The sequence below is a fragment of the Panthera pardus genome, unplaced genomic scaffold, assembly GCF_024362965.1.
Source record: "Panthera pardus isolate Hobbes unplaced genomic scaffold, ASM2436296v1 HiC_scaffold_16, whole genome shotgun sequence".
Taxonomy (NCBI): domain Eukaryota; kingdom Metazoa; phylum Chordata; class Mammalia; order Carnivora; family Felidae; genus Panthera; species Panthera pardus.
The window spans coordinates 138,839,800-138,854,947 of NW_026526721.1; the positions used below are offsets into that span (position 1 = coordinate 138,839,800).

The 15,148-nt window shown below is 38.4% G+C and overlaps 1 protein-coding gene and 1 non-coding gene across 6 annotated transcripts in view; one reads left to right on the top strand and one right to left on the bottom strand.

Annotated features, from left to right (window-relative positions):
• The window catches only part of UBE2E2 (ubiquitin conjugating enzyme E2 E2), a 369,725-nt gene that overhangs the window by 250,789 nt on the left and 103,788 nt on the right, over positions 1-15,148 (top strand). The window lies entirely within an intron of this gene.
• LOC128777452 (U6 spliceosomal RNA) lies at positions 8,122-8,224 on the bottom strand. Its single transcript, XR_008422712.1, has one exon. It is a non-coding gene; the product is annotated as a U6 spliceosomal RNA (small nuclear RNA).

A 15,148-nucleotide genomic window follows, 5' to 3' on the forward strand; every position in this document is an offset into this window, starting at 1 on the left:
ATGGCAGAAATACAGAGTACTTCTGGACACCATCTACGTTCTCTTCACCAGTTGGCCAGCTGGATGCAAAGGCTCTTGCACAGTATTTTGTGATACCAATAGAAATCATGTTATTGTTATTCCAAATATCTCAAAATAATATCTATGCCTCACTGCTTCAGGATTACAGAAATAATTATTAGATTTACCAGATTGGATTAAATTTTGTCATTGAATCTAATAAGGAAGCACATTTGTGACACCAAATTTTTGGCAACCACATTTCAATATAATGTTTCCTTTGTAATACTATGCATTTTATGTGATGCATTTGAAAGCATTCTGAGAAGAGGTGCATATGCTTCAGCAGACTGCCAAATGAGTCCTTGAGCAAAAAAGAGGTTAAGAACTTCTGATTTAAAATTTATTTATTTATTTTGAGAGAGAGTGCATGCACAGGCAGAGGAGAGGGACAGAGGAAGAGAGAGAGAGAATCTTAAGCAGGAGTCTGATGAGGGGCTCAGTCTCAAGACTATGAGATCATGACCTGAGCTGAAATCAAGTCAGCAGCTTAACCGACTGAGCCACCCAGGGGCCCCTAGAACTTCCGATTTAAATGGAAGGATATGGAGTCTCTAAATTCGTAGGAACAGAGGGCCTTTTCCCCATTCTGTCAACATATGTTGAAAATGGCTTGAGCTAGAAATTTTTGTTGTATTTAAATGAAAATGATAAAAAGGAAATTTTAAAAATTTATACTGGAAGTGATCTCTTGATTTTATTCAAATACTTTAGTAGAAAGAACTTTAGTTTTTCTGAATGCTTTACATGGTCTTTACTGATTATCTCCAGGGGTCAAAAGAAGCACCAGCCTGGCTTCAGTTTTCTGGTTGGGCACACTGGGCCAGACTGAACATTTCTATTACATGCCTGAGCCACAGTGATTCTGGTTTTTACTTTACAATGTAAATTTGATTCAGAGTTCTCTTCCCCAAGGGGACTGTGTAGATATCAGACATAAGTAAGTCCATTTCTGTACATATTAGTTCACTTTTTATAGCCTTCTATCACAAAAACAAGCAAAAACCCTCATGCGATTATGACCTGTTATTATGGACTTTATTACTGAAGGGGCTTTAGAGGGTATCTAACGCACCATATCCTCATCTTTATGAGAGTGAACTGAGGACCAGAAAAGTTTTGATTTATACAGTCAGATTTACCCATGATGACACAACCAAGGTGGCAGTCTAGGCTCAAACTGCTGTTTCCACATGTGTGGTACTAACATTGTGCTAAAACCTCAGTCTCCCGTCTTCCTTCCTCCTCTTCTACCTTCCTATCACAGTAGAAGAGGTTTCAGTGCTTCTGTCGGTGATTTCATCATCCCTCTTGCCTGCCTGCTTCGTATTCTGCCCCCTCTTGCCTCCTCTTCAGGCCACATTCCTTTCTGCCCCTTCCCATCCAGACTTCCAGAAGGAGAAACACATTGTCTTTCTTTTAATCTCTTATATTGTGCCTTCCTTAATCCACAATCCACGATGCCAGTAGTCTCACTTAAACTGTTCTTCCCAAAGTCAGGAACATCAGTTTTTACTCAAACTCATGGACCATTCTCAGTGTCATTTTCTCTCCCATTCTGCAGTATGTTACAGTTGACTTTTTTATCCCCCTTCAAGTGCTTTCCTCTCTCTTGGCCTCTGTGATGCCATGCTCTCTGGAGTTTCCTTATTTGGTTGCTCTTTCTCAGTCACCTCATCTAATGCCCATACTTTTAAATGTCAGTGACTGTTTCTCATTAGAACACCCTTTTAATTTCTCACCATTCTCACTGCTGGTTCTCATATAACGTGTTGTACTCCTGGGCCTCTGAAGGTGCACTGTTTACTGCTTTCTCACAAATCTATTCTGCAGCAGCTGGCTGGGCATCTGCACCTGGACATCCTACGGGTCCTTCAGATTCAACATGCTCCTTTTGTGTCTCGGCTCCAGAATTCAGACTTCATTACCACCATCATCTTCTACCTGAATACCATAAAGCCTCCTAACTGGTCTCATGTCCCCAGTCTCAGCCCCTTCCTCACTGCTGTCAGACTGATGTTTCTAAAGTGAAAATATGTTCATGTTCACTTCTCTTTCTAAAACTTATTTGTGATTCCATTGTCCTCAGGACAAATCCATTCTAGTACTGCATAAAAGGTGCTTTCTTGATCTGGCCCTGCTTACCTTTCCTGCCTCACCCTTTGCCACAGCACCGCATGGTGCCTAGTTTTCTGAAAGAAACCCTCTTCTCTGTTGCCTCCTGGCCGGTGCTCTTCCCCTACCTGCCTTTTCTTTCCCCGCCCTTTCTTCCACTCTCCCCTACTCCTGGGTAACTTCCTTGAATCTTTCAGATCTCCTCTCTCACAGCTTGGTTGAGGAGGCTTTCCTCTTTACTTCCATAAGTACTCTGTACTTATTCCTAAGACAGACCACATCCATCATAATACACTGTAATTATCCCTTAACTTGTCTGTCTTCTCCCCTTAAATGGTGAAACTCAAGAAGAGCGGCTGTGCCTTACCACCATGCCCCCAGGATCTAGCATCTGCATTTTCTTTGAATGGATGAATTAATATACCCTACTTAGTTATAACAATAAGTTCACTGCAGTGGAACTAAAGCTAGGATACAACTAGCTTTTGGGATCCATACCATATCCTTATCTCATTGGTGAGATTTTAGCCCTCTGAAAAATTAAATATATAAACTCTCTTGAACTTTTGCAATAAATAGAATAGCCCTTTTCCAGCATACTGAGTTAAGGAAACACAGATTTCCCAAAGTTTTAAATGTTTGAAAAGAACCTTACCTTCAGTAATTCTGTGATAACTCCTAGGAAAGTTTTCTGAGTTTTCTTTTTTTCCTTTAGAGACTGGGAAAAGATTTTCTTTTTCTTTATTTCTGAAGGTTGTGTGTGTAATTCTTACCTTTACATCTGGTTACAGTGACTTTGAATTAATTATAATGGATAAATGAGAAAAAAAATCCAATGACCTTTATTATAAAAATACATTTGTACTTAAATGTTGCCTAAGAACAGGTGGCTAAACCCCAGAAGGCCCACAAATTTATCTGGTAGGCAACTTGGGAATGCAAAACATTATCTTACTATTTTTTGTTTTCTAGATGTAATGCCTAAAATTCCAGTTAACATCGTTGTTAATTATCCTACCACTGATACAAATAGCTTCTAAATCTACCTTTGTTACTTATACGCAGAGAAACAGAATTTTAACGTTCATGAATGCTGGCAACAAGTTAAAAAAGGGGGAGTGATAACACTTAAAATCTCCCTAACACTACTGAGTGTATGTATTTTTTGGGTATTCTCTTTCATCATCTTGGTGACCACCCATTTTGAGATTGAATCTGGGTTCTCTGCTCAGTGTCTTTCTCACTGTTTGGTCCCTTTCTGGTCCATATCAGCCTCTGGTCTCTCCTTCCCATAACATTCCTTCTTAGGAGTAGTGTGATAATTATCTTTGTTTCCTTGCCTTTACTTTATCATCACAGGTAGGTATATTTTTATCTACTCATCACTGCTTTGCTCAGAGAACTGATATTTTTCCAGCCCTCTTGATAATCTCCGTTACAGTATCACAAATGCCAGTCAAACCTATCAGGATCTCATCTGGAGTTTCCTGTTCTTGGTATGCTTCTAGTTTCACTGTTCCTACTCCCTGAAAGTAACCATCTCAGAGCTTCTGTGTCTGAAACCATTTTTCTAAGTGAAGTCCTTCAGCAGCATTTCAGTTCTTAATATATTTCTCTTGTTCTGTATTTGTAACTTCATTATTAATATATGCCATAGTTTAATTGGATAAAATAAATTCCTTAAAATTCAAATCAATAACTCAAAACTTAAATCAGTTAGGGTTTATGGAGAAGCAGGAACCTGCCAAGATATGAGTTTGAACTTTTTCAGGAGTTTATTTCTAAAGTATGATTAACCATGAAACAGAAACAGATCTCAATTGTTTTGTGCTGGATTTTTCAGTTAAAAATGCAACTGTCTTGAAATCCATGGGAGCCAAGTTTACAAACGTAGAAGGTCTTTCATTTTTTTCCTGGCATTGAGACTGTTTTAATAAAAGGAAGAACACATTTATGTATGTTTACTCGAAGAGAAATATGCTTATATGTGATAATATCATTACTACCAAAACATAGACCCTTCTCAACTGCTACTTACCTTAATTGCCATACAAGGTCGCTGAGTGGGCAAGCTGGGCATTAGAAGTAAGTCTGTGGATACTTTTAATGTGTCTACAACAAACTGAGTCGTTTTAAACATGCATGAGTTGATCTGTCATTTGCCATCTACATAAGAGTCTAAATTTAAAATTAGAGGGTTGTTTTGTCTGTGGTGACTTTGGAGGCTTTACAAATGGACTACTACCAACCAAATCAGAAGCGTGGGGTACCCAAGGATTCCCATTCACTATATGAGTTATCAACTATTTTATAGTATTTGAAGCTCGCATGCCTCTTCCTTTCCTTCCCATATTGTTGTTTGCATTCCCTAAATAACCCAGCAAACCAATTTTCTTTGTAAAGTGGATTTTTGTTCCTTTATCCAGCATATTTTTATCAATATTGGTTTGCTTTTCTGTCTGCTACCCAGGGGGCTTATGACCTGTCCCTGAGGTTCTTGTTTGTTGCTGTTTTTGAAATTTAAAAAATAATGTTGGTGTTTTGACAGCTCAGTTATTTTCTTAATACTGACAGTGTTTCTTTGAGCAAAGACATTGAATGTAATTATTATACTTGATATACCGTAAGATTTATGAAATTAGTAGTAGAAAACTACTAAAAGATATTGACCCACAACTTAAATTTAATGAATCTAAACCATTTGATTTTTGTTCTACTATGTTCAATGTTTAACAAGCTATTCCTTGTTATAATACATCCATGTGTACTATGAGTTGCTGCTACCTGCATCATACATAAAGTTATAGGAATAACCAAATTGGAATGTTCTGACATTAACTGATAACTTCCAGAGTTTATAATTTCACTCTGGAATTTGGGTTAAATTCCTTACTGTTTCTTTTGCTAAAAACATTTTCTGTCTTGGGGTGCCTCGGTGGCTCAGTCAGTTAAGCATGTGACTCTTGATTTTGGCTCAGGTCATGATCTTACAGTTTGTGAGTTTGAGCCCTGTGTCAGGCTCTGTACTTTTAGTGCTTGGGATTCTCTCTCCCTTCCTCTCTCTCTCTGCTCCTCTGCTACTTGCTCTCACACATGCTCTCACTCTGAAAATAATTAAAAAAGAAAGAAAAAGAAAAATCTTATTTAAAAAAGACATTGTATCTGTCTTTATTTTAATGTTTAGCTGAAGAGGTGTAATCATTAACAAAATTGTAATTTAAAAAATTACATTGTGAATATTTAGCATGCTCTGGTCATAAACAGTGTAATTGTATTTGCAGTGAATAAATTGTTAGCCTAAAATAGAAATCTGACATGAATTGGGACCCTTTCTTTTGATATTTTACAAATCCTTAGCCAGCTGTGAACGTTAAAATAATATCACACTTCACAGAGAAAACAGACTGTCGTGTGCTAATATATTTTTAGGAGCTTTTACATGATTGTTTTTGGAGTGGAAAACTACAACTTACAGAAGTTGATAAATGTCATAAAGTAATACCTAAATGTTCCACATATGTGGTCTAGTTTTTGTTTTGTTTTTAAAAATAATTTGGAATCACTGCCTTTACCAACCCTTTTTTTTATTGTTCACCATAGTTCTTGTCAGACAAACTGCGTGTTTACTTTTATTTGCTTAGTGTTATCTTCTCCTCACCAGGATATAAAGTGAGTTTGGATTTGTTCAGTGCTAAATACACATTACCTATGTGACCAACACATAGACGGAGCTTAGAATATGTTTGTCGAATGCATGAATAAATAAACAAGTAAATTGATTTAATTTTACATCGTTTTTCCCTTTTTATTTGACATATTTTGAGCTTTTCTTCATGTTAATAGAGAGTAAAATACTTTTTTAAAGAGGAAATCATGGTACACTAAACTAAATGTAAATCAAATCTGTTGGAGATGTTTTAGTTACTCTGTGGTAAACTGAGATTGTACATGACAGTTTGTAGATTGTATGTTTTGATCTACCACAGCCTTTTTGGGAGAAAGAAAAGGAGAAGAGCTTTATAGTATAGTTATTCTTTTATATTCATGAAGATATCATTCCTCGGATTTAAAAAATAAAACCCTCTGTAAATGAAGAATATTCATCATCCAATGTAAGAAAAATTACACGTATCGATGTGGAGTAGACTGTGCCCCAAGCAGGTTGTTGGAGTCAGAAGCAAGAGTGAGAAAGTGACTCACTTGGGACAAAAAACCTCTGACTGTTTGCTGGAGGGCAGTTCAAGGAAGTCAAACATGCCTGCAAAATAGCATAATAGTTGTCCTCTTAATATTTAGCTAGCAGTTTGATAGTTATATTACCTTTGAGGAACATGAAGCTGACGTTCTCTGTTTTGGTGTCCATTCAATAATATAAGAATCCTACAGCTGGGTAGTTTTCAATCTTTTTTTTTTTTTTTTTTTTTGCCTCCACCCTACAATCCTGCTCCGCTTTTTCAGGTAGTTGTTGTTGAATAGCTGCTCTGCTTTTATATGTTACACAATTTATTTTATTTAAACAAAATTGGATTTTATATTTATCAGGGCTTGAACTGGAGTAGGACAAGAGAATTCAATTCTTCCAGCTTTTAAAAATAGAATAATAGGGGCACCTGGGTGGATCAGTTGGTTAAGCGTCCGACTTTGCCTCAGGTCATGATCTCATGGTTCATGAGTTCGAGCCCCGCATCGGGCCCTGTGCTGACAGCTCAGAGCCTGGAGCCTGCTTCAGATTCTGTGTCTCCCTCTCTCTCTGCCCCGTGCTCGCTCACTTGGTCTCTCTCTCTCTCTCTCAGAAATAAACATTAAAAAAATTTTTTTAAGAATTGTAAATTGTAAATCTACCTTGTCACATTTTATTGGTCTCAAACCTCTCTTTTACTCCTAACTTTTTATGTTTCTTTATCTCCCACTGCCTTCTCTCTCTCTCTCTCTCTCTCTCTCTCTCTCTCTCTGTATGTATGTATGTATGTATACACACACACACGCATACACACATATGGTCAAATGTGAAGGTATGAGGGAACAAGTAACTGTTGCTCAAATACTTTTATTGTTACCAGCTTCCATCCCGTACTGACCTCCTTTATATCTTCATGGATAGACATTTGATAGACAGATCTAACAAGGAAAGTTTGAGACTGCAATGTTAAGAAGTGGCTTCACTAGCTCTCAGTAGTTCCACTGCATTTCTGGTACTGCCTCCACTCTTGCTTACAGGAAGTTACAGGGATGGATATCTGGACAGTTTGGAGTGTGGAAGCCTACCAAACTGATAAGTGACCATTGAGCGTATCTTAACTATTTCGGAGGAATTTGTCTCATTGCTGTGGAGTATTCGATTGGCATATTTGCTTCAAACAAAATCTTGAATGACACAGCCTATCCATAGTCTTTGGATAAAGGGGAGATGGCTTTGAGAAGGTACTTTGGATTCCTTATATATCATGATCTCATACACTGGAAAGTAGTCATTGGCATGCCAGCTAACTTTTCTTTTACTGTATATCCATTTTCACTGAGCTTAGTAACATTATGAATAATAATATACATGGAGAGGTTGAGCGTCTGGGGAGCAAAGGATCAAGCATACTGAATTGATACACTTAAACTTGAGTTACAGAGCAGATCCAGTTGAAATATCCCCACCATCACCTCTCCCCATGCCTCTCCTCCCCAGAATGCAAGTAATTTTAAATGTTGATATTTTATTAATATCTTTCATGAGCACTGTCATATTACCAGGGTGATTAATGAAACTAGGATGTAGCTAAGGTAAAGCATTTGGCACTGTTTGGGGAAAACTTCCATATAGAGAGATGAGTAATCATAGACTTACATTTAAAATTTAAACATGTGCAAGCTGAACATTTGTACATAGAGATTTTTTTAAGGAAACTCAAGATATTGCTTTTATTGTTTTCAGTGTCAGTTTTTATTTTTATTTTTTTTAATACAGAAGGCTTCATGACCTTGTGTGTCATCCTTGTGCAGGGGCCATGCAAATTTTCTCTATATGGTTCCAGTTTTCATGCATCTGCTGCTGAAGCAAGCACAAGTTAACTTTTTATTTTGGAATAACTTTAAATTTACAGAAAAGTTGCAAAGATAGTACCAAGTATTCCATAACACCTCTCTCAGTTTCTCTACTTAAGTTTTTATTACAAGCATAGCTCCAAGATACTCTGGGTTTGGTTTCAGACCACTGCAATAAGCCAGTAATACAATAGAGTGAGTCAAATTAATTTCTAAATTTCCCAATGCATATACAAGTTATGTTTACACTGTATTGTAGTCTATTAAGTAAGCAGTAACATTATGTCTGAAAAAGAAACCCGAATGCATATACCTTAACTAAAAGAGACTTCATTGCTTAAAAAATGCTAACCATCATCTTCACATTCAGCAAGTTGATCTTTTGGTGGTGGAGGGTCTTGCCTTGATGTTGATGGCTGCTGACTGATGGGGATGGCGGTTACTGAAGGTTGGGGTGACTTGGCAATTTCTTAAAATAAGACAATGAAGTTTGCTACATTAATTGACTCTTCCTTTCACAAACAATTTCTCTGCAGCATGCATTGCTGGCTGATAGCGTTTTACCCACAGGAGAATTTCTTTCAAAATTGGAGTCAATCCCCTCAAACGCTGCTGCTGCTTATCAACTAAGTTTATGTGTGATGCCCTAAATCCTTTGTTACCATTTCAACAGTGTTCCCACCATCTTCACCGGGAGTAAACTCATGTCAAGAAACTACTTTCTTTGCTTACCCATAAGAAGTAACTCATTATCTGTTAAAAGTTTTATCATGAGATTATCGCCGTTCAGTCGCACCTTCAGGCTCCACTTCTAATTCTAGTTCTCTTGCTGTGTCCACCATATCTGCAGTTACTTCCTCCACTGAAGTCTTGAACCCCTCAAAGTCATCCATGACGGTTATCTTGTTCATGTTGACATTTGACCTCTTCCCATGAATCATGAATATTCTTAATGGCATCTAGAATGGTGAATTATTTCCAGAAAGTTCTCAATGTACTTTGCCCAGATCCCTCAGAGGAATCATTATCTATGGTAGCTGTAACCTTACAAAATGTACTTTTTTGAGAAAGAAAGAGAGAGCAACGTGGAAGGGGCACAGAGAAAGGGGGACAGAGGATCTGAAGCAGGCTCTGTGCTGACAGCAGAGAGCCTGATATGGGGCTCAAACTCATGAACCATGAGAGCATGACCTGAGCAGAAGTCAGATACTTAAACAACTAAGCCATCCAGGCGCCCCACAAAATATGTTTCTTAAATAATAAGACTTGAAAGTCAAAATGATTCCTTGATTCATGAGTTACAGAATGGATGTTGTGTTAGCAGTAATGAAAGTAACATTAATCTTGTTGGAAATCTCCATCAGAGCTCTTAAGTGACCAGGTGCATTGTCAATGAGCAATAATATTTTGAAAGGAATTGTTTTTTCCCAAATAGTAGGTCTCAGCAGTAGACTTAAAATACTCAGTAAAACATGTTGTAAATAGATGAGCTGTCATCCAGGCTTTGTTGTTCCATTTATAGAGCACAGGCAGAGTAGATTTAACATAATTCATGAGAGCCCTAGGATTTTTGGAATGGTCAGTGAATTTTGGCTTTAACTTAAAGTCACCAACTGCATTAGCCACTGACAAAAGAGTCAGCCTGTCCTATGAATCTTCGAAGGTAGGCATTGACTTTTCCTCTCCAGCTATGAAAGTCCAAGATGGCATCTTCTAGTGTAAGGCTGTTTGTTCTACATTGAAAATCTGTTGTTAGTATAGCCATCTCGTTAATGATCTGAGCTAGACCTTCTGGATCACTTGCTGCAGCCTCTGCGTGAACAACTTGCTGCTTCACTTCGCACTTTCATGTTACGGAGTTGGCCTCTTTCCTTACACCTTGTACACAAACCTCTGCTAGCAATCAACTTTTCTTCTGCAGCCTTCTCCCTTCTCTCATTGAAGACAGATAGGGCCTTGCTCTGGATTAGGCTTTGGCTTAATGGAAGGTTGTGGCTGCTTTAATCTGCTTTCTGGACCACTAAAACTTTCTCCATATTAGCAATGAGGCTGTTTCGCTTTGTCATCATTCATGTGCTGACCGGACCAGCACTTTCAATTTCCTTTAAGAACTTTTTTTTGTATTTACAACTTGGCTGTTTTCTGCAAGAAGCCTGGCTTTCAGCCTATCTCGGCTTTTGACATGCCTTCCTCACTAAGCTTAATCATTTCCAGCTTTTAAAGGAACATGTAACTCTTCCTTTCATGTGAACACATAAAGGCCATCGTAGGGTTATTAATTGGCCTGATTTTATCACTGTTGTGTCTCAGGGAATAGGGAGGCCAAAGGCGAGGGAGAGAGGCAGGCAATGGCCATTCAGTAGACCAGTCACGACACACACAGTATTTATCAATTGAATTTGTTGTCTCATATGGGTGTGGTCGTGGTGCCTCAAAACAGTTACAATAGTAACATCAAAGAACACTGATCACTGTAACAAATATAATAATAATAGGAAAGTTTGATATATTGTGAGAATTACCAAGGCGTGACTTAGAGACACAAAGTGTGCACAGGCTATTGGAAAAAAATGGTGCTGACAGACTTGTGACTCAGTCAGAGTCACCACAAACCTTAAATTTAAACGTAGTATCCGCAAAGTGCAATAAAACAAGGTATAATAAAATGAGGTATGACTGTGTTTTTTAAAAAAGAATGGAGCATTGGGGCGCCTGGTGGCTCAGTCGGTTAAGCGTCTGACTTCAGCTCAGGCCATCATCTCACGGCTCATGAATTCGAGCCCTGCTTCGGGCTCTGTGCTAACAGCTCAGAGCCTGGAGCCTGCTTCCGATTCTGTGTCTCCCTCTCTCTCTCTGCCCCTCCCCTGCTCACACTCTGTCTGTCTGTCTGTCTGTCTGTCTCTCTCCCTCAAAAATAAATAAACATTAAAAAAAATGTTTTTAAAGAATGGAGCATTATGAAAAGGCACAACTACTAAATAATATGGTATCCTGAATGGAATCCTGAAACAAGAAATGGATATTAGATAAAAAACTAAGGAAATCTCAATAAACTAAGGACTCTAATAATAGCAACATACCTGTATTGGCTCATTAACTGGGACAAATGTACCATACTACTGTAAAATGTTAATAATAGAGGAAACTGAAAAAAAATAAAAAATAAAAAATAATAGAGGAAACTGGCTATAGGGTATATGAGGACTCTAAACCATCTTTGCAATGTTTCTATAAATTTATAACTTTTAAAATTAAAAGGTTTAAAATAAAATAATCCCCCCCAAAAGCTAATCCTATGTTTATTCAGTATCTACTCCCTCCTCAGTTGGCACTGTTACAAGCGCCAATTCTTTGTGAATTCACGTTGAATCGAAAAACATTGAGTGATCTGCTGTGTTCCAGACACCATGGCAGCTGACTAGGGTATAAAGATGAGTAAGACGTAATGCCTGCCCCCAGGAGACTCCATTCCACTAAAGGCAGGCAGCAAAATTACCTAGTGTAAGTGCTGTCACGGAGACAGAAGTCATGGCCTATGGGAAACCAGGGGTAGGGATCATTTATTTTGCTGGGGCTGGAGTGAAACCAAGTGTTACAAAATGGCTAACTGTGAGAAGAATACAATAGACTGAACACCAAAGGAAATTTAAACAAGTACTTGACAGCTGGAAGGTGTTGGCGAGGGTATAGTGATGTTCAAAAGAAACAGGAGTAATGAGAACTGTTTCCAGTGGTGATTAATTACAAATAGAACTGTTAAGATTTTTAGTCCCAGCAGTTAATAAACCAGCAGTTAGTTTTCTTATATCAAAAATTGATGTGATAAGGAAAATATTAAGAATATAACAAAAAAAATAGTATTCTTGTTCTCCCAAATGAGAAGCTGGTCTGTACTAAAATGGTAAATCCAGTTGTGACCATCTTTTGGTCATCTTTTACCTACTCTATACAAAGAGTCATCTCTAAGTTAGATATATCAGAAATTAGAGAAGTTCATTCAGAGAATTAAAAGAAGCATAAAAGTGAAAACTAAAGCCATTTTAAAAGCCATAAAATTGCTTAGTACAGAAAAACAATGTTTACCTGCCTACCTCCTAGTAATTGAAAGGTTACTATGAGAAGGGCATTGACAATAATGGCTTTATGAACAGAGGTAGAGAAAAAGACCTTAAATTTAGCAAAATAAACTTAAGTACAAGAAAAGCTTCCTAATTTGAAGTATTAAAAACACATACTTTAAAGTCACTAATGAGGGGAAACTGCCCTCTTTGATTTAGGGGGATGTCCTGCCCTTTGCCGGAGGTCTAGAAACAGATCATCGTTTCCAACCATTCAGATAAAGAGGTCACTCTTTGGTTTGAATATAGAATTAAGCATTAACAACGTATTAGCAAGTATATAAAATATCAATGACTGTTTAGTGATCTTAACACATAAATATGACAGCTACATTAGATTTGGGTTCCCAGAGGAAAATGAAATCCATCAAAAGCAAAGAAGAATCCCAGCTGGCATAAGCACTTGACAGATTCAAAGGAGATAGGGTTTTCCTGTAATCTATTCTATTCTCAACCTTTTGTTTCAGCTTTAACATTTCTATCCCTTCAGATGCTATTCTAGCCAGTCCACCTGTGTTACGTGAATAATAGCTTCTTATAAGTAGTAGCAATTTGGTCTGCATGTAGACAGCACGAGTGCCCATCTTTAGAAGTAATTGTTTTTCTTTAGAATCCGTCTCCTCTCCCTTTTTTTCATCTGAACTGATTATGGGGCGCTTTCAGCGCTTTGCTTTTCATATACTACAGATATTGTAGTCACACTATGTCCTTAGCATTTGTTTCAGTTTATAAAGAATACAATTAGCCTCTTTAATGCTTGGTTCAGTCACAATTAAATCTCCCCTAATGGTTAGGGATTGGTCTTTCCAAGGCTGAGAAGGTGCTTTTAATTATTCATTCCTCGGTTTGTTTCTTACAGCAGCCTCAGCTGTGCTTTATTATTCAAAGGTTAATGCAAGCTGAGAAGTGGGTAAATTAAATCTGCTTGGCAGCCAGCAACCCTACGTGTTAGCAGACACTGTACGATGGGCACGGGCAGCGTAAGTTATTTCCACCACTGTAGCACTGCCAAAAGCAAAAACCACTGAATCCTTCAAAGACGGCCTACATTGACAGGAGTTATTAAGGGATGCTACAAATTGGTGGTTCTTAAATTGCAAATCTTCAATAAAATCTGTGTTTGTTTTGCTTACAAAGAGAGAACGCAATGGCTGAAACCTGAGAGGTAATAATAGCGTCTGTAGAGAATTGATGTAGATACCATGACTAATGAACTTTGTATAATATTAAATCACTAAGTTGAGTGCTGGAAGTCACTTCTATAAATGTTTTACAAGGGCAGACTACAAAATCTCCGATGAAAGCAAGGGCATAATGGGCTGTGCCTGGTCAACTAGGCGGTAGGAAAGTGCCGTCATAGCTCCATCCCTGCAAAATGTTTCTAGATCCATTCATGTGCTTCCCTTTTTAAAACGTGTATTCTTTATAGCTATGGAGTCAGGAATTTTGTGGACTCCTAAGGATGCCTCATAGAAATATTGGCACAAATGATGTGCAAGGTAGGGGACATAACTCAGATTTTATGAATACACCAAAAGCCAGGAAGCAACGTCTTAGTCTTCTGTTTGGTTGCTCATTCTCTCTTCTCCCCTAAGGTGTTTGTGGGACTGGTCTCTTAAAAACTCGCCTCCAGGGGCGCCTGGGTGGCTCAGTCGGTTAAGCGGCCGACTCCGGCTCAGGTCATGATCTCGTGGTCCATGAGTTCGAGCCCCGTGTCGGGCTCTGTGCTGACATCTCAGAGCCTGGAGCCTGTTTCGGATTCTGTGTCTCCCTCTCTCTGACCCTCCCCCGTTCATGCTCTGTCTCTGACTCAAAAATAAATAAACGTTAAAAAAAATTTTTTTTTAAGAAAAAGAGTGATGGTTATATTTGTGATGAAGACTATCAGTGCCCGGGGGACTGGACATTCATGTCCTTTGAGAAGTACATTCTCTCCCTATAGGCATGCCTACTGAGAAGCTAAATTGAAATCAAAAGATAGCTGGAGGTTGTGGATCAGAGCAACAAAATTAGTTTAGTGATTGGAATGTCTGGTAGTATTCAATTGGGTAGATGACTCTATTTTAAAGTCAAATATTCAGGGGCGCCTGGGTGGCTCAGTCGGTTGGGCGTCTGACTCCAGCTCAGGTCATGATCTCGCGGTCCGTGAGTTCGAGCCCCGCATCGGGCTCTGTGCTGACAGCTCAGAGCCTGGAGCCTGTTTCAGATTCTGTGTCTCCCTCTCTCTGACCCTCCCCTGTTCATGCTCTGTCTCTCCCTGTCTCAAAAATAAATTTAAAAAACGTTAAAAAAAATAAAAAAAAAAACTCGCCTCCAGCTGAGGCACCACTTCTGCCAAGAACCCCCAGAGTTCAGTCAGGTACCTTTCATTCCCTCACTGGAGCAAACAAGATCGCCAGACCTGTGCTACCTGCCCTGGTCGTATTTCCTTTGACCAAAAACCCATCTACTTCTGACCTTCGCCGATGGGCTGAAGGAAGAAAGAAGCGTAGGAGATGAACTCTGTGCATGTCATTGAGAATCTGGATTTTTCTTAAACACAAGGCCTGACATGAAAGCCTCTATAATGTGTTAAGAAATCCAGGTTTGTGCTATTAAATAAAGGCCCTTAAAAAGGAGAAAAAAATGGAGTGATTTCATTTTAGAATAATAATCCCATTTTACCTAGTTGTGGTGAAGGTTAAAGACTATAATACATACAAAAGTTGTTTGTGAACTCTGTAAACCTGTCTAGAGACTAAATATTGTTAAATGCTAACCAAATGCTATACAAATATTAGCTAAGTGGCTGAATGTTTCCATGATGTTGGGATTCACATAAC